General features: G+C 44.2%; 1 long non-coding RNA gene across 1 annotated transcript in view; it reads left to right on the top strand.

Annotated features, from left to right (window-relative positions):
• Window positions 1-17,229, top strand: part of LOC138363914 (uncharacterized) — a 55,750-nt gene extending 38,521 nt beyond the window's left edge. The window contains exon 4 of the long non-coding RNA XR_011228262.1: window positions 15,889-17,229. This is a non-coding gene — a long non-coding RNA (uncharacterized lncRNA). The remainder of the gene's footprint in view (window positions 1-15,888) is intronic.
• The last annotated feature ends 8,885 nt before the right edge of the window (window positions 17,230-26,114 follow it).

The raw sequence follows: 26,114 nt of genomic DNA, 5'->3' as shown, positions 1-26,114 counted from the left end.
ACAATTGTCTTACCTCGATGGTGCAATGCTATGCTGTTCTCTCAAATAGGCTATGCGGCTATTAGAGAAAACGGAAATTTCATGGCAAACATTTCAAACTATCCCAAAGTCGATCGCATAACAAATAGAGATTATAGAAATATTTTTTCTCGTGACTCGTGAGCGAGTCCGCTGTGCGACCTCAACACAAAAAGTGGTAATGCTCACGAGCACCGTGATAACGCTAAAGTGTTAAGAAAATGTGTGAAGTATGAGAAGAATTGCAAAGTTGTGTTGAAAAAACTCGCCCAGATAAAGCTGTAGCAGGCTGTTGCACTGACCCTTTTAAATGACAATGTGATGTCTTACTACAGACAAGTGTTAAAATATAGGGAAAAACAAGTGTCTTTAGATAGATTCTTAGTAAGACAAGCAAGTCTTAGTGGTATGCAGGCAAAACGTGCCAGTGTGTGCACACCAGTGAAGTCCTCACTGCCTGATGTTATAATGGAAGGGGCGGTACCCCTTCCAAACAATAACACCTCTTCTCCTCTCTCCTCCTTACCATCTTCCATACGCCAACAGCAGTCATCAGCAAGGTAAGTAATAACTTGAACATGGTTTTGTAGGTTTATTTAGATGAATTAGGTATATAACCAGCGTTGAATGTAATGAAACGCCATTTTCTGGGTGAGTCCCGGAGGCTCCCCGAAGCTATCCCAGGCTGATATGCTAATGTCAGACTTTGGCATCAGTCATGTGTATGGAGTTCTTAGGCCTACCGGGGACCACGGCCAGAACCGGGCCCCCTCAGAGAGGCAAGGGGAGCAATGGCCTATAGAAGCCCCCGTGTAGTTGGAAGCATTCTATGTCTGCCATCGACCGGAACAGGCACCCAGAAAGGTAAGCGCCCCAAAACAAACCCCTATTCTGGTTAAAATTGCTACCTAAAACCGAACTAGTGGATAGAACTCCCCAACCGAAAACAAGCAAACTAGTGTGACGTCACACACTGCCGCGCCGCTGTCTGCGCAGCTCCCCCCTCCCCGTGAGGGGGAAGGGGGAGCCCCAGACGCCCCGCGCCGGCTACCCACACCTCAGTTCTTGAGGCTGGATGTCAAAAACGCGAAAAACCGCCGACCGGAGGGAGGGAGGGATGCCGGGGAGCCTCCGGGACTCGCCCAGAAAATGGCGTTTCATTACATTCAACGCTGGTTTTCTGGGGGGAGCCCCGTCGGCTCCCCGGAGCTAACTACCCACAGACAGAAAAAGAGGGACTTACCCGGGAGGCGGTCGTCGCTGACCCCTCAACTCGAAGCCGAGACATCTGGCTGCAACCGCCAACCCAAAGCAACACAGGCCCGACGAGGCCCAGGGACATTCACAAGGTAACGAGCAGCCAGGACCCTGTTCGACCGCCAAAATCCCCGCGCCCGAATATCAGACCAAGACATATTCCCAAAGACGGCAGCAAGAGCCGCGAACTTACGAACGTCATGGGCACGGGGATAGACCACAGGCTGGCTGGACCTAATAACCTTTCGGACGACCTGAGAGACCCGAACCCGCGAACAGGGAAGAAGGGAAACCGGATCAACCCACAGCGCGTCCCCGGACACAGAAGCTGTGGCGCGCAAATAACGGCGAAGCGCCGCAACCGGACACAAAACATGATGCACCCCCGGCCTGACCAACCAAGCATCAACCACCCATGGACCCCTCCGGAACGCAGCAGTCTCATTCTTCGCCAGAAAAGAAGGAGACGGCTGCAAACGAACAAAACTATCACCACAACCAAAAGAGCAGAAACCCCTGCGCCGGAGGAGAGCATGAAGCTCCCCTACCCAACCCCCAGAGGCCAAAGCCAACAAGAAAAGTGCCTTGGAAAAACAATCCTGGACCGAAGGGGCCACAACGAAACGAGGAGATGAAAGGTAAGCGAGCACTCTGTCCAAAGACCAGGACGGCTCAGGCGACGCATGAGCAGGCCGGAGGTGAAACAATGCACGAGACAGCTTGCGAAACAGCGCAGACGTAACATCGATACCGAAAGCAAGCTGAAGCGGCTCCGCCAGCGCCGCACGATACGAAGCGACAGTGTTAGGCATAAGATGACGGTCCTGAAACAACCACGAGAGGAAGGACAAGACCACCCGAACAGACAAGGAGCTAACACGTCGAAGACGCAAAAAGAAACGGAAGGACCGCCAGGAAACTTCATACTGCCGCCGAGAAGAAGCCCTCAGGTGGGACACCAACAAGGCGGCCACCTGATCACCATAGAGATGATGATAGACTCGAGTCAAAAAAACCATACGCGAAGACTCGAGGAGAAGATCGAACCAGCTACGTGACGTACCGGCCCGATCTGCTGAAAGAGGCGGAGCCGCGGGAAAACCCTCGGGTTCGGACACCGAGCAACCAGTGCCTGAAACCAAGGCTGGGCCGGCCACCAAGGGGCCAGAAGGACAACTCTCCCCCGGTAAGTCTCTAAGAGAGTCAGGACCTGGAGCAACAGCCGAACCGGGGGAAAGAGGTACAGGAACCCCCACCTCGACCAGTCGAGCCGAAAGGCATCGACCCCGACAGCCTCGCAATCGGGGAAGGGCGCCGCATAAACGGGAAGACGCCGCGACCACGCCGACGCGAAGAGGTCCACTTCGGGGCGCCCGAACGTCTGGCAAAGCCAACGGAAGGACTCGTCGTCGACCGTCCACTCCATGGAGAGGGGAACGAAGCGAGACAGGGCGTCGGCCAAGACGTTGGACACGCCCCGTACGTGAACCGCCAGGAGAGCCAAACCCCGAGAACTCAGCAGACGAGTCACCCGAAGTGACCAACCCCAAAGAGACAAGGACCGCATCGAACCCCCGCGGTTCAGGCAATAAACCACCGGAGAGCAGTCCGAATGGAGCCGAATCGTCGATCCGCGGGCCACCCGAATCCTCCCCAGAGCAAACCACACTGCCGCGAACTCCCGCACCGTACTGTGAGCTCGACGGAAGGACGGATCCCAACGCCCCTGGCCGGCCTGGTGAGCACTGGTCACAAAACCCCAGCCGAGAGACGACGCATCCGTGTACACATCGAGCGAGGGCTCGGGTAGGCGCCAAGGCACTGAACCCCGAAAAACCCGAAGAGGAAGCCGGTGACGCAGCAACCGACGCAAGTCCCCCGGGGGTCGAACTCTGCGATCGCGAGAGAGGCGGAAGGGGGAACCCCGAAGGAACCAGAACAGCCGTCGAAGCCAAACCCGACCCGGCGGGTAGACCACCATCGCGAAGTTCAGGCTCCCGCACAGCCCCTCGAGCAACCGCCGGGTGACCCGAGGGCCCTCCAGAAACAGACGAAGGCGGGACCGCAGCCGCAGGAGAGACTCCGGAGGGAGAGACAAGGAGGCGGTTCGAGTCCCACACGAGACCCAGCTAAGTCCGAACCTGAGAGGGAACCAGATGGGACTTCCTCCAGTTCACCAAGAACCCGAAACTACCAAGCAAACTTCTAAAGCTGAACCCCAGGGACGTGTATACTCACGGGGACCTAGCAGGGGGCGCCACCGAGGAGAACAGTGGAAGGGCAAAAACAAACTGAATAAAATGACAGAACCCCCCACCAGGCAAAAACAAAAAGAAAAACAAAACCCCGCAAGAGGACAGCGAACCCCAAGGAACAGAGCCGGCCGCGATGTCGGGAAATACAAGCTGAGCAGCACCCTGCGCCCCTACCAGTGCAAACTGCCTCTTACCTGCCGGTAACAAGGGAGAACAGAACACCCAAGAGCCCAACAGGCGGCCGAAAAAACGAAAGGTAAAACGGACCAGCAGAGGCAGACCCCGAGGAGCCTGTGGAAGGTGGCCCCAAGCCCCAAGGGCAGTACTTACAGGGCACCTAGGGAAGGCAGCCCTAGGCGCATGCAGCCCGAGTACTGAAGATAACTCCCGGCTCTCGCACCCACAAAACTAACACCACACGCAAAGCACAGTGCAGTAGCGACACCGGAGCCAGAGCACACGACCATCGCCTATAGCATCAGCCTCAAGAACTGAGGTGTGGGTAGCCGGCGCAGGGGGTCTGGGGCTCCCCCTTCCCCCTCCCGGGGAGGGGGGAGCTGCGCAGACAGCGGCGCGGCAGTGTGTGACGTCACACTAGTTTGCTTGTTTTCGGTTGGGGAGTTCTATCCACTAGTTCGGTTTTAGGTAGCAATTTTAACCAGAATAGGGGTTTGTTTTGGGGCGCTTACCTTTCTGGGTGCCTGTTCCGGTCGATGGCAGACATAGAATGCTTCCAACTACACGGGGGCTTCTATAGGCCATTGCTCCCCTTGCCTCTCTGAGGGGGCCCGGTTCTGGCCGTGGTCCCCGGTAGGCCTAAGAACTCCATACACATGACTGATGCCAAAGTCTGACATTAGCATATCAGCCTGGGATAGCTCCGGGGAGCCGACGGGGCTCCCCCCAGAAAATTTAGTTTGAAGTGAGGATTTTGGGTAGTCAGGAACGGATTAATTCATTTCCCATTATTTCTTATGGGGAAATTAGCTTTGGATTATGAGTTTTTGGAATACGGGCTGTCTCCAGGAATGGATTAAACTCTTAAACCAAGGTACCACTGTATCTACATTTGTGTTCACCATAGCGAATCACTAATCTTGTATGGTGACGGCAGACAGTAAAATGTTGCCACACCCAACTGATGCTCCCTCCCCCCTCCGTCCCTCCCTCCCCCCTCCATCCCTCCCTCCCTCACTGGTTCAAGGCAAGATGCACTAACATTCCTTCTTCAAGTATATACTGTTTGTGGTGTTATTACACTATATACACACATTATATATGTCTCTACATTTTTGTTCATTATAACTGATCAACTAAGCTGGTATAGTGCCTAAAGAGCATAGTGGCCTCCCTTACACAGCATGACAAGTCATGCACATGATGCCACCTCCCTCATCAAAATGGCTTCTCCCAACATTCCTTTTGCTGTTATTATACTATATATACATGTTATATATAAATACAGTGTCCATTCGATTTAAAGACCTATATGGGGCTGTACCCAGATCGTTAAATGCAGGGCTCTGGTATTTATGAAGTTGGTGAAGTGTTGGTAATATTTCAAGTAACATTCTGGTAAGATATATTTTATGTAACTAAAATGAAATACAGTTCATTGTGTAATTGCGTTGCAAGTTAGTTCCTGTGTTAGGGCCCATTCTATCACAGATTACAATTAATAATTCCTTCATATGACAAGTTGGATCACACAAGTGGACCACACAACAAGTGAACCATAGTAACCAAACACCTCCCTCCCTCACCCCCACTCTTCCCTCACCCCCACTCTTCCCTCACCCCCCACTCTTCCCTCACCCCCCCCCATTCTTCCCTCACCCCCCCCATTCTTCCCTCACCCCCCCCCCATTCTTCCCTCACCCCCCCCCACTCTTCCCTCACCCCCCCCCACTCTTCCCTCACCCCCCCACTCTTCCCTCACCCCCCCACTCTTCCCTCACCCCCCCACTCTTCCCTCACCCCCCCCCCATTCTTCCCTCACCCCCCCCCATTCTTCCCTCACCCCCCCCCATTCTTCCCTCACCCCCCCCACTCTTCCCTCACCCCCCCCACTCTTCCCTCACCCCCCCCCACTCTTCCCTCACCCCCCCCACTCTTCCCTCACTCCCCCCCCACTCTTCCCTCACACCCCACTCTTCCCTCACACCCCACTCTTCCCTCACACCCCCCCCCCACTCTTCCCTCACACCCCACTCTTCCCTCACACCCCCCCCCCACTCTTCCCTCACACCCCACTCTTCCCTCACCCCCCCACTCTTCCCTCACCCCCCCCCCCCACTCTTCCCTCACCCCCCACTCTTCCCTCACCGCCACCACCACCACCACCCTCCCTCCCTCACTGCTTCTATCCCTCCCTGCTTCTCCCCATCAATGCCTCCCTCCATCACTGCCTCCCATCCCTCCCTCAGCACCTTCCATCCCTCCCTGCTTCTCCCCATCAATGCCTCCCTCCATCACTGCCTCCCATCCCTCCCTCAGTGCCTTCCATCCCTCTCTCAATGTCTTCCATCCCTCCCTCACTGCCTCTCTGCCTTCCTCATAACATGAGAACAGCAGGCTTTGGAGGAGGTAGCTACTAACAGGGTCAAGGGAGTTACTAATAGGGTCGAGGCTAGATGTAGAGGCGTACATGTCTGTCAGCCCCTGCTCAAAAATGCCAACTGTGCATAATTCCTAAAACTATATAAGTTTAATTAATAAACAGGGAACAATAAAACATGTTAATGATTAATAATGTATAGTAATACACAAAAATTAACATATTTTGGCATAAATATTTTACTGCTAAGATTAAAACTTTTAATACAGTACGAGTGAGAGGTTTAGCAACCATTGCCTTATCAGCAATCCTTCCCTCCGCCTCCCTCACTACCACCAACACCCTCACTACCACCACCACCACCAACACACTCCCTCCCTCACTACCACCACCAACACACTTCCTCCCTCACCACCACCAACACCCTCACTACCACCACCAACACACTTCCTCCCTCACCACCACCACTCTTCCTCCCTCACCACCACCAACACTCTCCCTCCCTCACTGCTTCTATCCCTCCCTGCCTCTTCCCCTCAATGCCTCCTTCCATCAATCACTACCTCCCATCCCTCCCTCAATACCTTCAAGGTTGGTGGCCCGTTGCCATGTGAGGGCCCGCCGATACCGAAACAAACCCAATATCGACCGCCAGACCGGTATATGAGGTTCCAGATACCGGATCTCACAAACCGGTCAATGGAACTGGCAGATTGGTAAATAAGAGACTGTTAAATAGAGTCGATACTGTATCTACATATGTGTTTACCATAACAAACCACTAAGTTGGTAAGCTGAGTCAAAACGCAGCAAGGAGTGGCCGGCACACCAGCCAGCCACTGGCTGCCACTCACTCCTTCACCAAAATTCTCCTCCCACTATACTGTTTTTGCTTTTATTCACTATATACAGACGTTATATATAAGTATCTGCATGTTTTGTTTACCATAGTAAACCACTATGCTGATATAGTAAGTGCAGACAGCAACAGGTGGCCACACAGATTCGGCAGTCGATGCTTCAGACCTCCCACCCACAACTTTACTCATCTCACAGCACAGCACAAATTATCACACCAATCCTGCTATTGTCAGAATCCTGGTAATTTTTATCACAGTCAGGGGGTCTTCTGTAATACTATCATTGCTAAATAATACCAGTTACATATATTTTTTACATTTTTAGGTGAAACTGTGGTCACAAGCTGAACAACAGTGTTGTGAGCTCATGCTGCTTGTGCCAGCCTTGGTGGCTCACTCAGTACTGAGGCCCTCACACCCGGGAATGTTGCCGACAATTTTTTTTTTAAATGGCGTCTGTTTACAAGAGCCCTGCGGAAGGTGATGTGAACCCCTTGTATCTGCGGCCGTTTAAATAGTACGCCATATTTTTTATGGAGTTTTATTATTTTTATTTAAACTCCAGTTTAAATAGCGGGTAGTACTCCAAAACGTCATATTGCGCACCCGCAAACATGTGGATGCGCACGTTTGCGTCAGTTACTCAACATGTCATAACGTGTTGTGCAGTTTAAGGGTTAACCACCGCACTGCACAGAGTGCCTTGAGGCATTAGATTAGGGGTACACAGAGCATCAGATTGGGGGTTAGATCGGGGGGTTCCTTCCTACAGAAGGATTCCTTCCTCCTTAGATTCCTTCCTACAGAAGGAATAGAAAAACTGACTTCGGAAGCGTATCAAGTCTGTCTGAAACATGTTCCTTTGAGGAAAGCCAGAAAGAGATCTAACGTAGAAAGAGAACGCAGACACTATAAACGCAGGAAAAAAATAACGGAACTGCTTATGCAGACAGGAATTTCCCGTCAAAGAACGAATAATTTAAATAGGGAGATTGAAGAAATCGAGCGGAAATTGAAACACTCATATGAGACTGAAGAAAGGCAGTTAGAACAGAAAGCAATTCAGGAAATAAAGAAAAATCCAAAATACTTCTTCACATATGCGAAATCAAAAGCAAAAACCACTGCCAGTATTGGACCTATTCGTACAAGTGAAGGTTCATATACGGAGGATGACAAAGAAGTTAGTGAAATCCTAAAAAAGCAGTATGAGGACATGTTTAGCACTCCAATAAACAACATGAAAGTGGAAGATCCAGACAATTTCTTTATGCGGGATATTCAAACCCCTGTAAATATAACTGATATCAACACGAGCGCACTAAATTTTGAAAGAGAAATTGAAAACATGCCCATGCACTCGGCCCCAGGTCCAGACTCATGGAATTCAATATTTATAAAGAAATGCAAAGTGCCGGTAGCACAGGCACTCAGTATAGTGTGGAGGAAGAACTTGGACACGGGGGAGATACCAGATGCACTTAAAGTAGCAGACATAGCCCCTCTACACAAGGGAGGGAGCAAAGCATTGGCAAAAAATTATAGACCAGTTGCACTAACATCGCACATCATAAAAGTATTTGAGAGAGTGATTAGGAGTCAGGTCACCAATTTCATGGAGACCAATGACCTACACAACCCAGGCCAACATGGATTTCGAGCGGGAAGATCGTGCCTCTCACAGCTACTTGAGCACTACGACAAAGTCACTGAGGCATTAGAAGAGAAACAGAATGCTGATGTGATATACACGGACTTCGCAAAGGCTTTCGATAAATGTGACCATGGCGTGATAGCACACAAAATGAAGTCAATGGGAATAACCGGTAAAGTAGGACGCTGGATACTCAGTTTTCTGTCAAACAGGACTCAGCGAGTAACTGTCAACCATATAAAATCTAGTCCAAGTGCAGTGAAAAGCTCTGTACCTCAGGGTACAGTCCTTGCACCGCTGCTTTTCCTTATTCTCATATCAGATATAGACAAAAATACAAGTCACAGCTTCGTATCATCCTTTGCAGATGACACAAAAATCAGTATGAAAATTACCTCGGCTGAGGACATTGAAAAACTTCAAGCTGATATTAATAAAGTTTTCGACTGGGCATCAGAAAATAACATGATGTTTAACAGTGATAAATTCCAGGTACTCAGGTACGGTAAAAATGAGGACCTTAAACATAATACAGAGTACAAAACACAATCAAATGTACCCTTAGTAGGAAAACAGCATGTAAAGGATTTGGGAATAATAATGTCTGACGACCTAACGTTTAAGGAGCATAACCAAGCAAATATTGCGACAGCCAGAAAAATGATAGGATGGATTACGAGAACTTTCAAATCCAGGGATCCCATCACAATGGTTGTACTCTTCAAGTCACTTGTGTTGTCCCGTCTTGAGTACTTCTCAGTACTCACTTCCCCCTTCAGAGCAGGAGAGATTGCTGAAATAGAGGGAATACAGAGAACATATACGGCACGCATAGATGCAATAAAGCACCTAAATTATTGGGATCGTCTCAAAGCCCTCCAAATGTACTCACTCGAAAGAAGACGAGAGAGATATCAAATAATATACACCTGGAAGATACTGGAGGGCCAAGTACCAAATCTACACAGTAAAATAACAACGTACTGGAGTGAACGACATGGAAGAAAATGTAGAATAGAACCAATGAAGAGCAGAGGTGCCATAGGCACAATCAGAGAACACTGTATAAACATCAGAGGTCCGCGGTTGTTCAACGTCCTCCCAGCAAGCATAAGAAATATTGCCGGAACAACCGTGGACATTTTCAAGAGGAAACTAGATTTATTCCTCCAAGGAGTGCCGGACCAACCGGGCTGTGGTGGGTATGTGGGCCTGCGGGCCGCTCCAAGCAACAGCCTGGTGGACCAAACTCTCACAAGTCGAGCCTGGCCTCGGGCCGGGCTTGGGGAGTAGAAGAACTCCCAGAACCCCATCAACCAGGTATCAACCAGGTATCCTGTGTCTCAGGACTCCTTTAAACAGACCTCATTTTTAAAGAAAATCGTTGGCAACATTCTTAAAGTGTGAGAGCCTCAGTACTGAGTTATCAACCAAGGATGGCACACAGTTTGCCACCAGACTAGTACCCAAGCTGAGAGGTATGAGTTAAGAGTAGAGGCTATGGGAATTAAACCTCACTTCGCTGGAAGACACAAGAGTTAGGGGGGACATGATCACCATATTCAAGATTCTCAAGGGAATTGATAGGGTAGATAAAGACAGGGTATTTAACACTAGGGGACACAGGTGGAAACTAAGTGCCCAAATGAGCCACAGAGATATTAAAACATTTTTAGTGTCAGAATGGTTGACAAATGGAATGCATTAGGAAGTGAGGTGGTGGAGGCTGACTCCATACACAGTTTCAAGTGTAGATATGATAGAGCCCAATAGGCTCAGGAACCTGTACACCTGTTGATTGATGGTTGAGAGGCGGGACCAAAGAGCCAGAGCTCGACCCCTGCAAGCACAATTAGGTGAGTAGAGCATGAGCTAACAGCATCGCTGTTCAGCTTGTGACCACGGCATCGTCTAAAATTGTCAAAACATATATGTAACTGGTATTATTTAGCCATGATAGTATTAGAGAGGAGCCTGACTGTGATAAAGACTGTGTACAATTTCCAGATATCAGTGAACACAATGCTGTTGTGGGATAGGTTGGACATGTATATGAGTATGAGGTTATAAATAGGAGCTGCCTCATATGGGCCAATAGGCCTTCTGCAATTACCGTTATTCTTATGTTCTCATGTTCTGTTCAAGATGTTCACAGCACTATGCAGGTAGCCACAGCATCCTACCATTGTTTGGTCCATCTTAGAATCTTGAAATGACTTCTCATGTTCCTTTACAGAATAAACTTGTGGAAAATTATTAATTTACAGGATTTAGTGACCAGGATTCTGATAATAGGATTGTGGTGATAATTAGCCCTGTTTGCAGTATGGTGGGAGGAGTAATCTTGGTGAGGGAGGTAGCATCGTCTGCTAATTCTGTGTGGCAACCTGTTATTGTCTGGACTCAGCATACCAGCTTAGTGGTTCGCTATGGTGAAAACAAATGTAGATTCTTATACTGTATATGATGTGTGTATATAGTGTAGTAACAGCAAAAGGAGTATGTTGGGAGAAGGATTGTTGCCGAGTGAGGTGTTGGTGAAAGAAGGAGTGAGGTGGCGTCTGCTAGTGACCCTGAGGGCTTCATCGCTCAGCGCCCATAATTTGCTCAACTTCTCAGCTCCATCATGGCTATAGTATGTCACATACAATATTTAATTTTATTTTACCATGATCAGAGGCTACAATTTAACAATAAAAGAGAAAATAATTTTTTTGCACAGAATTTATTTTCGGCGCACCACAGAATTGTCATTTATTATGGCCGTACAGCATGGTGGTTAAGTCTAGCCAACCTGCTATCTGTCCGCACGCCCATGACGTTAGGAAGTTTGCTGCTTTAGCTGCCGTGTTTGCCATTTCTTGGGTCAATATTCGGGCGCAGTGCTTTTGGAGGTCGAAAAGTTCTCAGTGATCCCTGGAGGCTCCCAGTCACCCTCCCTCCCTCCCTCCTGCCGACTTTTTTTTCGCATTGTTTGGATGCTTAGCTTCCGAACTGGATTGCTAGGTAGCCGGCACAAGGGGTCCGGGGCTTCCCCATCACCCTAGTGGGGAGGGGATGGGTTGCGCTTACGAGAGGTGCGACGGCAAAGTGTGATGTTTGCTTGTTTCCCTTGTTAACTTGGGACTGGTGGGTGTTTTGCCTCTCCGGTTTTTGGTTGCAGTTTTCTTACCATGTGGGGTCTGTTTTGTTATGCCTACTTCTCTGGGTGCCTAACTCTATTGGATGGCAGATAAGGAAAACCCCCAACCATGGGGTGTTTTCCAGGGCCATTCCTCCCTGTACCTCTCTGAGGGGGCCAGGTTCTGGTTTGTGGTCCCCGGTAGGCTGAACTCCATTGACTAATGCCCTGATGGTGCTTAAGTCATTAACAGTGCTGTGCCTTGTGGTGTGGTCCTGTCCTGTGGTGGTGTGTTAACCAGGAGTAATATCACAAGTACTCAGGGCTGCATATGCCTAGGGTTCCTTTCCCTAGGTGCCCAGTAGGTATTGCCCTTGTGGCTTGGGGTTATCTTCCACAAGTCGCTTGGGGTCTGCCTCTGTGGAATCTTTTGCTTCTCGGTAATTGCCCGCCCTTGGTGTCAGCTGGGGTGTTTCTTGCACCACTTGTTTTGTCACTGGTAGGGGCACAAGGTACTGTGCAGCTAGTTTTCACCAGATTATAGCGATCGGCTATGTTCCACCTGGGTTGTTGTCCCTCATGCGGGAGTTTTCTTTTATTTTTGTTTCCTGCCTGGTGGGGGTCTGCCCCTTGGTGTTGGTACCCCTTCTATATAAATTGGTGGTCCTACTAGGTCCCTGTGAGTGTACACGTCCCGAGGGTTCAACTGTTAGTAGTTCGCTGGATAGTTTGGGGTGCCGGTTATCAGTATCTTGCCTGGGCTTCCCTTAGCAGAGCATCTAAGGGCCCTGGAAATCCCCTTTAGGGCTCTGTGGTCCGATGGATGCATCCTCTGGGTCCCATCTCACTTCATGTGAGTTTGAGGGTTGCTCTGTTCCCTTGTCTCAGGGTGACAATCACCAATTTGTGCCTCCCTCATGCTGCCTGTTGGGTCTGTAACACCTTTGACCCGGAGTCCTGCGAGTGGTGTTCCTTGCTTGTACTCCAGTTCATCCAATCCACTGATCTTGATACACGGGTGCAGGCAGCTTTGGCGTTGCATGCGTGTTTTAGGTTGCTGCAGTGCGCTGGGTTGGTTACTAACCCGGATGCCCTGAGCCTGCACGGTTTTGCATATAGGGACTTGAACTTGGGGTTGTTATCACCTCAATTTTGTTTCATCCGTGCCTCCCTTGTCCTTCTGCTGTTCTTCGACCCTCTGCACCCAGTTCTGAAGTGTCTAAGGGTTTCAGAGTCGGGGCAGGGTTTAGTTGGTGGTGAGATTCGGGCAGTTTCAGGGGATGCTCCTTTTGGTGTGATGACGGAGGCATTCGAGCCTTTTTCTCCAGCCGGTGCGTCTGGGTGTGACCAATGGACCCTGTTTGTTCCAACTTTTCCGGTGGACTCTGCCTTATCTCTTGAGGCACAAGGTTTGCAAGACGACTCGGCCCTGGGTCCTAATGTGGAGGTTCCCGAGGCAAGGGAGGGGTTTACTTGGGGGGCTTGGGCTCCATTTGACCCCGCTTGGGTGTTGGTACCCTATAAGCGAGGCTTGTTGTTGCAGGGGGGTGGGGTTTTCTTATCCCCTCCCTCCCTATACGATTTTGATAGAGCATCAACCCCTCCCTGGGATCCCTCTGGTACTTCTGTCTCTCACTTCTAGAGGATTTCGGCATCGCGCCCCATTAGGTGTGGGAGGCCATTGCGGCTCGAGGCCATCTCCTGCACGACCTGGATTGTGCCTCGATAATGGATCCTGCCTCATTTGTGATTGGGTTTTCCTTTCCTTACTGGGTGCGTTACGAGGTTCCAGAGTCGTCCTCTTTGGCAGAATAGTCTGTATTTTCAATAGGGGCATGGCATACGTTCTGTCGGTCCCACATGCTTGAGTGGTGAGAGGCCCTGACGGTTGTTCAGGTTTACCCGGGGGGCGAGATTGAACGCTTCACTGCTTGTTTGTTCGTCCCTGCCCTTGTTTGGGATGTCGGCCTGTGTAGCTTTGCGTACAGGTTCCCTCCCTTTCGGCTGCCCTGGTTGCTGAGGACTTACTCATCCGTGACCATTAGGCTTCAGTCTTGCGTTTCTTTTCCCTTCTCAAGCTGTCTTCGGACTGGCTTAAGGAGGACATGGAGGCGTTGGTTGCTGATCCTAGTTCTGGTGCATTGGTCGCAGTGGTGTGGGCGTCGGCTGCCTTGTTGAAGCTGTTTGTGCCAATCCTAAGGGAGGCAGAGTCTCTGTTTTTTGCTTCTCGTTTTGGGTGCCATCAGGTGGTGCTCGCTCAATCCTTAGAATCCACTTGAGCTCTGGCTCTTAGGTTTTCTATGCCCATTTTGTCCTTTCCGTTTGCAGAGTATGCGATGGTGCAGTTTCTGCAAACGGAGGTTTCTAGTTGTCGTCCCATGTTGGACTTTTTGGTTCTTAGGGGGGGCCCGTGGGGTTTCTTCCCAAAAGGGTCATGCCCAGGGCTTGAGGTTCCTCTTATCGTGGTATGCCAGTGGTGCCAATTTCAGAGTCGGAATAGCCTTCCGGGCCGACGACGTCTGGTTGGCGCGGTAATCGCTCTGCTCATCTATCGGCTTTTCAGCTCTTTTGTTGGTCATCCTATTGACGAAGCAATTGGAAGGGAGAGGTTTGTGCAGTTTGCTCGCGCCTGGTCCAACGATTTGTCGGCTTTTCAGGTCGCTTCATGCGGCTTGCAGTGGCATTGGGTGGCCCCTCCTTCTTCGGGGGGCTCGGAGATGGCAGGGCAGGCTTTCTCTCTGTTGGGTCACCTTGGAGTTGGTTTGCTTGGGTGTGGACAAAAGTCCTCATCCCTCAGGTTGGTTTCCCACCTGTTAACGGTTCTGAAAAGAGACTGTGCGGACTTGCGGTACATTGTGGACTTGTTCCATCTGAACCCCTGGGTCTATTGCTCCTGCTTTCGGATGACTTCTTTGTCCCAGGTCCGGCTTTTCTTGGAACTGGGCGCTTGGATGGTGTCCCTGGAGCAAGTGGTGACCATCTCCCGGGAAAGACCCTCTTGTTTTTATCTTTGGTTAAGTAGCTCCGGGGAGCCAAAGGGGCTCCCCCAGAAAACCAGCGTTGAATGTAATGAAACGTCATTTTTTGGGCTAGACCCGGAGTCTTCCCAGCAACCCTCCCTTTCTCTGGTCAGAGGTTTTTTGCAGTTTTTGACATCCAGCCTCTGAACTTGGGGATGATAGCTGGTGTGGGAGGTCTGGAGCTCCCCATTCCCCCTTCTGCGGAAGGGGGAGCTGCACTGACAGCGGCACGGAGATGGTTGTGACATCATGCTCATTTGTTAGTTTTTAGTTTGGAGAGTTCTCAACAGTTTGGCTTTCAGTAGCAATTTTTTAACCAGATAGGGTTGTTTTGGGGTACCTACCTTTCTTGGGTGCCTGTCTCGGTCGATGGCAGACGTAGAATGCTTCCAACCTCACGAGGCTTTCTATAGGCCATTGCTCCTCGTGCCTCTCTGAGGGGGGGCCTAGGTTCTGGTTTGTGGTCCCTGTTAGGCCTAAGAACTCCATTCACTTGACTGATGCCACGGTCTAATACACTCATATCAGCCCGGATAGCTCCAGGGAGCCTCTGGTCTCACCCAGAAAATGGCATTTCATTACATCAATGCTGGTCTTTTAGGTCCAGATAGACAGTTGGCCAACCATCTCTTTCCTGTAGAATCTCTGTGATTCATAAAAACGAAGTAGATTTGTTACACAGGATCTTCCTGTTCGAAAACCATACCGTCTGTCCATTTTTATGTCATTATTGTACTCTCCAGGTGTTCTACCCATTGTTGTGTTAACAACAATGGATCAACCCATTTGATGTTAGCTATTTTTTTCTAATGTTTTAACTACCATACTTGTTAATGATATGGGTCTATAATTTAGAGGGTCTTCTCGGATACCATTTTTGTAGATTGGAATTATGTTTGCCATTTTCCATATACTGTATCTGCTAAGATTCCTGTGTGCAGGGATTTGTACCTGTTAGCAGTCTGCTGGCTGATATATTTTACCTATACTGTATATCTTTGTTTTATTTGGGGAAAGAACCATTATAGTATTGGAATTATTAAAAAAAATCCTATTTGGGAAATCTTTACTAAATTTCAAAGATTCTGTATTTGGTATTTGTTGACTTAAAACGACTTGGTAATCTCTTAATCTTTTCTTTCACAGCTCCTACGGTCACCAGAAGAATAATACATGCAGTGCCAGAAACCAGTGGCATTGAATAATACCTGCAGTGCCAGGACCCAGTGGTGTTGAATAATACCTGCAGTGTCAGCATCCACACACAGTGTCAGATATACTGCATACATGTTGTCAGCAGTATTATGAAACACATTATGGTGTAAGAAATACTACATGTAGATGGGTAAGACTGTCTTCAGCACACTCATGTGAATGACTACATGTATTATCAATATGTCATGCATTATTAACATCTCATGCACTATGGTAACAAAGGAAATGTGTATTTAAATTAAATTTGGTGTATCATTAATTTTAAAATCTCAGTATTTATTAATTCATTGTGTATGTGGTACAGTATTGTTTTTAATACTATTGTTTGGCAAGAAAACATTTTAAGATTTTCAAATTAATTATTTTTATTATCAGGTTCTAATATAAAAAAGTTTAATATATATTTTCAGTTTTAAAACATTACATACTGTTTCTCCTATGTGAGCCATTGTAAATGTTGAGAAAGCATTTAAAATAAATAATCTTTATACTGTATAGTAATTATGAATTTTTTCTTAGGTAATTTGCTCTTAAGCTCAAAAGGCTCTCCAAATAAGATAAAATATCAGTGTTCTTAATGCTCAGAATTTATTTATTTACATATTTACATGAATGTATAGGGGATTTAAAAATAACAATGTGCATGGTACATTGGATCAGTAAGTTCTTGTAAAAATCACATACATATATGTTTGCAAATAACAAACCACATGAGGGTCCACTGTACCTGACTCTTGTGCTGTGGTTATATTTATAATAAGACATCCATCAGTTCTGTGGTTATGTTTATAATTAAACATCCCAAATTCTGTGGTCATATTTGTAATAAGGTTCTGTAGTGAAACATCTTAATACTGTGGCTGTATTTATAATAAACCATCCCTCTCTGCTGTTGCTATATGTACAGTATGATAAAACAGTATAATTATAAATAAATTTATAATATATTTACTTTTCCTATGCAAAGACATTTTGCTAAATCTTAAAAAAAAAAAATCCACAGGATTTGTTTGTAATGTTTACAAAGTTATACACGGACACTAACTTTCCTGCTGGTGAACGCATGTGGAGACGTAGTTTTGTATGTTTGCTTTTACACTTGTTGCTTCACAGGAAATATTGTAGAGTATATTTTATGTCTAGCACATTTTATAATATAATAAGCACAATATTATCATACTATTTATGAATAATACCAGTGGTTTACATATTGTAACTTTTTTCCATTCTCTTGTGTCTTTGACAATTAAATTGCTTTATATTCCTACAAAAGTTAGATTATTCCAATTGCTTATCTGATATTGAGTGCCATCTGTTGACAACAGAGTTAACACTATACCTGTGTGCTCTATTCTGGTTACTCTATACTGATTGCTATGTAGTTACTCGAATTATTTATGTATCCGATAGTCCAAGTGTTTTTGGCATCTCTTATCAATATTTGCTTTAGTAATAAATAAAAGCTCATGCATTTAAAATTATGTCAGAAATATATTACTAAGATTTATAAAGAACACAACAATTTATAACGGAGACAAATACTAATAATAATTGTCTACAAGACTTAACTAATGAAATGTAGAATATTTCATTAGATAATACTTGCTTTTTGGATCAAATAGCTGTAAAGGTTTATACAATCAAGAAAACTGTACAAATATTTATTCAAAAGAAAAATGTCATCAATGTTGAATGTTCAAAATTATATTATGAAAACATCTCGCATAATAGCATACAAAACATTTAGAGAAAAAAAGTAAATACATTGTCTTAACTACTTTCAAAAATATCAAAATTTATATAAGTGACCATTCAGGAGAAAAGTCATATCACTGTAGAATGTGTCTGAAAGACTTTAAAAATAAATTATGGCTAATAACACACACACAAGGATTCATACAGGAGAGAAACCATATCACTGTTCAGAATGTCAAAAAGACTTTTCACAAAAATCATCTCTAATAATACACATGAGGATTCATACAGGAGAGAAACCATATCACTGTTCAGAGTGTCAAAAAGATTTTTCACTTAAATCAAATCTAATAACACACATGAGGATTCATACAGGAGAGAAACCATATCACTGTTCAGTATGTCAAAAAGACTTTTCACAAAAATTATCTCTAATAACACACATGAGGATTCATACAGGAGAGAAACCATATCACTGTTCAGAATGTCAAAAAGACTTTTCACACAAATTATCTCTAATAACACACATGAGGATTCATACAGGAGAGAAACCATATCACTGTTCAGTGTGTCAAAAAGAGTTTTCACTTAAATCAAATCTAATAACACACATGAGGATTCATACAGGAGAGAAACCATATCACTGTTCAGTATGTCAAAAAGACTTTTCACAAAAATCCTATCTAAGAAAACACATGAGGATTCATACAGAAGAGAAACCATATCACTGTTCAGAATGTCAAAAAGACTTTTCACTTAAAATATCTCTAATAACACACATGAGGATTCATACAGGAGAGAAACCATATCACTGTTCAGTATGTCAAAAAGACTTTTCACAAAAATCAGATCTAAGAAAACACATGAGGATTCATACAGGAGAGAAACCATATCACTGTTCAGTATGTCAAAAAAACTTTACTCAAAATCAAGTCTAATAATACACATGAGGATTCATACAGGAGAGAAACCATATCACTGTTCAGAATGTCAAAAAGACTTTTCACAAAAATCAGATCTAAGAAAACACATGAGGATTCATACAGGAGAGAAACCATATCACTGTTCAGAATGTCAAAAAGACTTTTCACTTAAATCAAATCTAATAATACACATGAGGATTCATACAGGAGAGAAACCATATCACTGTTCAGAGTGTCAAAAAGACTTTTCACAAAAATTATCTCTAATAACACACATGAGGATTCATACAGGAGAGAAACCATATCACTGTTCAGAGTGTCAAAAAGACTTTTCACAAAAATCAGATCTAATAACACACATGAGGATTCATACAGGAGAGAAACCATATCACTGTTCAGAGTGTCAAAAAGACTTTTCAAAAAATCATATCTAAGAAAACACATGAGGATTCATACAGGAGAGAAACCATATCACTGTTCAGAGTGTCAAAAAGACTTTTCACAAAAATCAGATCAAATAACACACATGAGGATTCATACAGGAGAGAAACCATATCACTGTTCAGTGTGTCAAAAAGACTTTTCGCTAAAATCATATCTAAGAAAACACATGAGGATTCATACAGGAGAGAAACCATATCACTGTTCAGAGTGTCAAAAAGACTTTTCACAAAAATCAGATCTAATAACACACATGAGGATTCATACAGGAGAGAATGCATATCACTGTTCAGTGTGTCAAAAAGACTTTTCACAAAAATCAAATCTAATAAAGCACATTAGGTTTCATACAGCATAAGTCATTTGAATATTGTCAAAAACACACAGAAATCACAATAGCGTGATGCATCAATGAACAAATCCACAAGGACCGTGACGAGGATTCGAACCTACGTCAGAGATCATCCCAGACGCTGCCTTATCGACTGAGCTACGACATGGTAAAAAAAAAGAGTTGAAACCCGAAGTTTTACTGAACCTACTTGAATCCTGTAGCCTCTTAGACACAAACCAGGGTTTTACACAACTCCCCCATGCACTCTAGCTATGTCAATAGGCTGTTCTACCTCTTCTGACGTAGGTTCGAATCCTCGTCACGGCCCTTGTGGATTTGTTCATTGAAGCATCACGCTATTGTGATTTCTGTGTGTAATGAAGTGAGGGGAAGAGGTAGAACAGCCAAAGAACTCCCTCCCAAAATAAAATAAAATTTACTTGGCATGGTTATTACTTTCTCTTTTCCCCTCCAGCTTTTACTGCGCATAACTCTACTGCTCTCTTGATCTGTCTTGATATTCCCTTCATCCCTCGACTTTTTCAGTCACCCATTCAGTGTTTTGTGGTCCGTATCTTTGTGAGTAAATGGTATACAGTCTGTTCCGTTTATCTCCCCTCAAATTTTACGCTTTCTCTTCATGATCCTAAACACTTGTTGGGCTCTTTACCAGAGCCTGTGCTCCTTTTGGATGATTTTAACTGTCAGCATACCCTCTGGGGAGATATTCTGACAAACACCCGGGGACACCTTCTTGAACCATTTGTGCTCACTTCTCTTCCTTTATAACTAGTGAATTCTGGTGAACCCACTCATGTTGATTCCCACCATTTCCTATATTGATCTTTTTGCTCATCTTCTCTTTATATGAATTTCACCTGGCGGGTTCTTAATGACCTACATAACAGTGACCTTTTCCCCATCCTTGTCACTTTTCTTCTCACCTCCCCTCTCCTTCCCTAGGTGGAAGTTTGACAAGGCTGTTTGGAACCTCTTTACCTTTGTGTTACTCTTTCCCGAGCCCCCCCTCCTTTCATGACAGTTTTTTATGCTGCCCTCAGCTCTGTTCCTCGCTCTACCTCCCGGGGCGCACAGAAGTGCGTTCCCTGGTGGAATGCAGCCTGTGTTCAGGCTGTCCATTGTAAGCGTGCGGCCTGGGAGAAACACAGTTGTTGACGGACGCCTGATTCTTTGCTTTTGCCTCGGAAGTCAAGTGCGGTGGCCCGTAGGGCCATCTGTACGACTAAGAGTGAGAGTTGGAGATCTTTCATTTCCACTATTATGTCTTAACACCCCTCTGCCCCTGATCTGGGAGGAAATCTGCAAGTTAGTGGGTATTTTTTCCAGATGTCTTTCCAGTTCTTCACCTCTGTGGTTCTATTGTGGCAGATCCGGTCTCGGTCAAAACCGAACTGGGTTCACACTTTTCAACTGTTAGCTCCGATTCTCATCTTCCTCCTTTCCGTACTCTTAAGCCTCTTCTTGAATCTTGTCACTTAGATTTTAAAACTCCTCTTCATCTTCTCTATAACGCTCCTTTCTCTCTCAGAACTCCAGTCTGCCCTGGCCTTCTGCGGCTCTACAGCGGCGGGTTCAGGTGATATTCATTATGTAATACTTTGACATCTCCCTCCATACATATTTCAGTATTTACTGAATGTTTATAACAGTGTCTGGGAGTTGTCTTCAGTTCCCGAGGACTGACTTGAGGCGGTTATTCTTCCTATTTGAAAACCTAGTTCTCTGTGGTCATTCCTTAAAGACTTTCGCTCCATTGCTTTAACGAGTTGTGTCTGCAACCTCTTTAAATGTATGGTCAGTGTCTGTCTGATATGGTTCTTGGAACGCTATCACCCCCCTCTCTCCTTCTCAATTTGGCTTTCGCAAGTGTTGCTGCATGACTGATGTCCTCCTGAACTTAGAGGTCTATGTTTGTACTACCTTTGCTGTGAAGACCTTCGTGGTTGCAGTCCTTTTTGACTTGGAAAAGGCGTATGACACCACTGGAGATACCACATTCTGTTCCAACTCTGTTCTTTTGGCCTTCGTGCATAAATGCAAGCGTTTCTGTATGTTCATCGCGGGCAAGGGATAAATAAGAAATAGTGTGACGCAATATGATCATGCTCTCCGTCTGTTGTAAACAATATTTACTAAACTAGAAGCAGAGGTATTTAAATATAATAGCAGTGACTATTGCACGAGTAATGCATTTCTAATAATAAAATATTGCACATCATTTGGATTACTGAATCCCCGAATAGAGACCTCATTTTCAGAAGGACGTAGATGCTCTGCAGAAGGTGCAACGCTGGGTAACAACGGTCATTCAAAAGCCATGTCATCTCTCGTATCAGGAAGCCTTGAAGGCCACAGGACTAACACCACTACAAACCAGGCATGACAGGGTGGATCTCATTGAAACTTAAAATACTAAACAAGATAGACTATGTTGATCCGAATATTTTCTTCATGTAACAAACAATGAGCAACGGATTCAATCTCAACAAGCCGTAATGTAGGACCGAGAACAGAAGATGCTTGTTCACCCACAGGGTCAATAACCCATGGAACAACGGCCTAACCGTCGTGGCCGTAATTGCCAAAACTGTTCAGTTATAAAAAGTATACCTGAAAGAGACCCAAGGCAAATGGGGGGGAGGGACCTTTGACAAGCCGTCGGCTTCCAGTCCTCGTTAAGGTCACTACTGTTAGTGGCCCTCGGGTAAGTCAGGTAAAGGAATAACAGAAACTTGTATTAACAAGAACATGTATGCGAGTGACAAGATTCACTTTATATGGTAGGCGTGTGGCAGTTTTTGCAGAGTTAAGTGTGTAGGAATGTTGTAAGTACCACAGTAACTGTGATAGGGATATGGCCAGTGGAAGCTGCGGCTGCTCTTGCAACCGCTTCAACGTGAATTAAGTGGGAGTAGTGTTGCAATCCACAAGTTAGAAGTATTACCTAGTGAATCAGGCACAAAAGCACTTAACAAATGATGGTTGAAAGGAGTGGTAGTACACGTGAGTAGTCAGATTGTGGTCGCATCGAGGTAAAGTCAAAGAGAATAAGACAGGCTTAGCACGGCCAAGCCAATATTACACCCAGGAGGTCACAAAGGGTGATCCATAGTTCTTGGAAACTAGGAGATTTACATTTAATGTGATTATAGCATCATTGGGATGCTGGTGTGGTGGTAAAGGCTATGATCGGCTGGAGGACAGTCTTGTGGAAGCTGGGATTTTTTCCAGGTACTCCTCTTTATCTGCCTGTGGCAGCGACAGAAAAACCAGCCAAATATGGGGAACCGATATGATCTGTTGACTCGAGTCGAGTCTGCAATGTGTGAGTATTGAGTGTTGTAGGGATGAGTCGGGGTTAGGGACTTAAGATGAGATTACGAATTGTAGATGATGGCCAGGTAGGTCCAGTGGGTTTACTGGTAAGGGTAGCCAATTTAAGGGAGCATTAGTTTAGTTTCTTATAAATTGTTCAATGTCAACCAATCTGTTTTTACAAGTTGTATACAAGAAGGGCTGCAACTGTTTCAAGTTTTCAATGAATTTTACACATTTTCAATAAGCCTCTACAACCACAAGTTTGAAATGAAATCATTTCTATGACACTCTTCTATCACATCAGCTTATAATAAAGGATCTGTATGAGCGGATTTTTAAAAATGTTTCGTTTTACCAATACAAATAAAGTTCCCCCAAAAAATTATGCAAATATATCATGTTTATTATTTATGTGTGTATATATATATATATATATATATATATATATATATATATATATATATATATATATATATATATATATATATATATATATATATATATATATATATATATATATATGTCGTACCTAATAGCCAGAACGCACTTCTCGGCCTACTATGCAAGGCCCGATTTGCCTAATAAGCCAAGTGTTCCTGAATTATTATATTTTCTCTAATTTTTTTCTTATGAAATGATAAAGCTACCCATTTCATTATGTATGAGGTCAATTTTATTTTATTGGAGTTAAAATTAACGTAGATATATGACCGAACCTAACCAACCCTACCTAACCTAACCTAACCTATCTTTATAGGTTAGGTTAGGTTAGGTAGCCGAAAAGTTAGGTTAGGTTAGGTTAGGTAGGTTAGGTAGTCGAAAATAAATTAATTCATGAAAACTTGGCTTATTAGGCAAATCGGGCCTTGCATAGTAAGCTGAGAAGTGCATTCTGGCTACTAGGTACGACATATATATATATATATATATATATATATATATATATATATATATATATATATATATATATATATATATATATATATATATATATATATATATATATATATATATATATATATATATCTATATCTATCTATATCTATCTATATCTATCTATCTATCTATCCATCCATCCTGTAGCTGTCCTTGTTGCTCGGAAGATGCGCTGACAATTATTATATATATTTACTGAATTTGCCCAAGGGCCACTAACTATCTAGTGACCTCGAAGAGGACAGAAAGCCGGCGGCTTGTTAAAGGGCCCGCCAATTGTCTTAATGATATTTTTTAGCTGGAATTTGGCATTTACGGCTTCAGCGGGTAAGCGGTTCCATGGGTTTATAACCCTCTTGGTGGAAAAAAAACATCTGTTTTCAGTCCTACTTGAGAGAACATACTCTCCAACACTATATCTGTGATTGCCCTGTTATCAGTGACTTCATACCAAATGGTATGAGGTATTTTGAGCTCTGTAATTACTTCATACACTCAGGAATATTGGAAGATATTCTTGTGCTGCACCCAGATTTTGCCAGTGGAGGCTAATAGATCAACATTAAGTATTTTGTTCTCTCCTAATTCCATGTATGACTGGCCATCCTGTGAGGTGAGGATGTTGGATGAGCTTGTAGCTGGTTTTTGATCTACACTGTGTGGTCCTTTATACAGAATAGGGAAGCAGCACATTGCTGTGTATACCTAAACATGTTTAAAAATACATTGTTTGAGAGGAGTTTTGTAGAAACTGGTAAGAGTAATTATAATATAATGTTTCCATGATTCAGTGCTTACCTCTTGTGAAAATTGCTTAGAGTTGTTTAGTCAGAGTTGATTTGTTTTTTTGTATTGAGGCTGGTATTTTCTAAATTGATTCCATGTACAGTATGTCTAACCATCCTGTGAGATGGGAGTATTAGATAAACTTATAGCTAGTTTTTTATCTACACTGTGTAATATTCCATATAGAATAGGGTAGCAGCACATTGCTGTGTATACCTAATCTTCTTCATAAAAAAATCAGTAATAAAGATTTTAAATTATAGTTTGTATTATTACAAATACAGTACTGTATTATCCTTATTAAATCATGTTGACCATGGATCATTAAGATCTCATGTTGATATGTAATACAAGTCATATTTCTTTTGAACTGCTAATCCATGCTAATCATTCATTAAATTGTGCATTATGTCTCAATTTTTCACTTCCTTGGATATACTGTACAGTACAAAAAGATAGGATAAAAATAAACCAGTAATATTTCTTTCATTATATTTTTCATTTAAATAACTGCATCAATATTTTTACAGCTGACAGGATTTGTTTTCCCATACAGGTGCATTATTTGTTAAAAAAAATTTGGTTTATTGTTACACACAATGGTGCTACATAGCCTTCCCAGCTTGGTGCCTTCTTTTAATACTTACTGATTAAAAAATAAATAATAAATACATTTTATTCAGGAAAAGTACATACAGTTGATTTACAAACATAATGTTGGATTTATAGGCAGAGCTAGTACATACAATACCTAAAGCCACTAATACTCATAGTATTTCGGGCAAGGTGTGGGGGGAAAAAAACACAGACTAAAACTTAATAGTAATCGGGATAAGGTATAAATTGTGTTGAAAGAAGGAATAAAAAATACAAAAAGGGGGTTAACATAGCATAAATCAGCAATTGCACATGTTGGTGAACAGCGTTGTTTAAAAAATAGCAAGACATGGGTTGACATTTAGGAGGTAAGTTAGGTTACATGGAGTTAATTAGGCAGTACTTGGTTTAACTCTTAAACTGGTTGAGAGAGGTACAGCCTTTGACATGATTCGGGAGGTCATTCCACATTCTGGGTCCCTTGATTTGTAGAGCACTTCTAGTTTGGTTACACACAGCCAAATTGAGTAACAGGAAGAGGTCTTGGACACAAATTTGTTCCATGCTAAAAGTAGAGGAATCAGCTGAGTATTCCTCAAATAAAATAAGTTGCCTCAGCTTATAAGGTAAATAAAATAAGCATTTTTCAAATAAGTAGCTGCCTCACCTCACTGCCTTACTGCTACATAGCCTTCCCGGCATGGTGCCTTCTTTTGATAATTACTTGTTCCACACCCAAATTGTATAACAGGAAGAGGTCTTGGACCCCTACTTCCCTCTCTCTTTTTTAATAATCTATATAGTCATAATTATAGCTTTAAGTATTCAATGAATAAAGTTTTTGACATTTTTACCCTTTTCCTTACCTAACATCATTTGTGCAGCATATTTTTATTTTATGTCTCACCCAGATTTAATTTAAAAATAAAACCCAACTAAATAAATTAGAAATGGGTATGTATAGCTAAGGTACACCCTTACTACTAGGTGAACAGGGGCATTTGGTGATAGTAAATGATCCCATCAGGCAGGGCTCATCACCTTCTCTCATATTTCATGTTCACCAGTGTTTATTTACTTAATAACTACTGGTATAATATCTTGCT

Source organism: Procambarus clarkii, chromosome 12 (assembly GCF_040958095.1).
Source record: "Procambarus clarkii isolate CNS0578487 chromosome 12, FALCON_Pclarkii_2.0, whole genome shotgun sequence".
In the NCBI taxonomy this organism is placed as follows: domain Eukaryota; kingdom Metazoa; phylum Arthropoda; class Malacostraca; order Decapoda; family Cambaridae; genus Procambarus; species Procambarus clarkii.
The sequence above is the reverse complement of the archived record's forward strand: the minus strand, read 5'-3'. Positions and strand labels throughout refer to the sequence as shown.